Source organism: Palaemon carinicauda, chromosome 36 (genome assembly GCF_036898095.1).
Source record: "Palaemon carinicauda isolate YSFRI2023 chromosome 36, ASM3689809v2, whole genome shotgun sequence".
NCBI classification, from domain to species: Eukaryota; Metazoa; Arthropoda; class Malacostraca; order Decapoda; family Palaemonidae; genus Palaemon; species Palaemon carinicauda.
In genome coordinates this window covers 23362911-23364285 of record NC_090760.1, presented here as the reverse complement: position 1 = coordinate 23364285, position 1375 = coordinate 23362911, and positions in this window count along the sequence as shown.

Sequence of the window (1375 nt, the reverse complement as noted above, 5' to 3'; positions counted from 1 at the left end):
CTTTTGTTTGGGTAAGCTCTTATATTAAGGTAAGCTTTTGTTAGAGTAAGTTGTTTTGTTAAGGTAAGCTTTTGTTAGAGAAAGCTGTTTTTGTTAAGGTAAGCTTGTGTTAGGGTAAGCTCATCTGTTAAGGTAAGCTTTTGTTAGAGTAAGCCATTCTGTTAAAGTAAGCTTTTGTTAAGGTAAGCTCTTCTGTTAAGGTAAGCTTGTGTTAGGATAAGCTGTTTTGTTAAGATAACCTTTTGTTAGGGTAAGCTCTTCTGTTAAGGTAAGCTTTTGTTAGGATAAGCTGTTTTGTTAAGGTAAGCTCTTGTTAGAGTAAGCTCCTCTGTTATTGTAAGCTTTTGTTAGGATAAGCTGTTTAGTTACAGTAAGCTTTTGTTAGGGTAAGCTCTTCTGTTAAGGTAAGCTTTTGTTAGAGCAAGCTCTTCTGTTAAGGTAAGCTTTTGTTAGGATAAGCTGTTTTGTTAAGGTAAGCTTTTGTTAGGGTAAGCTCTTCTGTTAAGGTAAGCTTTTGTTAGGGTAAGCTCTTCTGTTAAGGTAAACTTTTGTTAGGGTAAGCTCTTCTGCTAAGGTAAGCTTTTGTTAGAGCAAGCTCTTCTGTTAAGGTAAGCTTTTGTTAGGATAAGCTGTTTTGTTAAGGTAAGCTCTTCTGTTAAGGTAAGCTTTTGTTAGGATAAGCTGTTTTGTTAAGGTAAGCTATTGTTAGGGTAAGCTCTTCTGTTAAGGTAAGCTTTTGTTAGGTTAAGCTGTTTTATTAAGGTAAGTTTTTGCTAGGGTAAGCTCTTCTGTTAAGGTAAGCTTTTGTTAGGTTAAGCTGTTTTGTTAAGGTAAGCTTTTGTTAGGGTAAGCTCTTCTGTTAAGGTAAGCTTTTGTTAGGTTAAGCTGTTTTGTTAAGGTAAGTTTTTGCTAGGGTAAGCTCTTCTGTTAAGGTAAGCTTTTGTTAGGTTAAGCTGTTTTGTTAAGGTAAGCTTTTGTTAGGGTAAGCTCTTCTGTTAAGGTAAGCTTTTGTTAGGTTAAGCTGTTTTGTTAAGGTAAGTTTTTGCTAGGGTAAGCTCTTCTGTTAAGGTAAGCTTTTGTTAGGTTAAGCTGTTTTGTTAAGGTAAGCTTTTGCTAGGGTAAGCTCTTCTGTTAAGGTAAGCTTTTGTTAGGTTAAGCTGTTTTGTTAAGGTAAGCTTTTGTTAGGGTAAGCTCTTCTGTTAAGGTACGCTTTTGTTAGGGTAAGCTCTTCTGTTAAGGTAAGCTTTTGTTAGGATAAGCTGTTTTGTTAAGGTAAGCTTTTGTTAGGGTAAGCTCTTCTGTTAAGGTAAGCTTTTGTTAGGATAAGCTGTTTTGTTAAGGTAAGCTTTTGTTAGGATAAGCTGTTTTGTTAAGG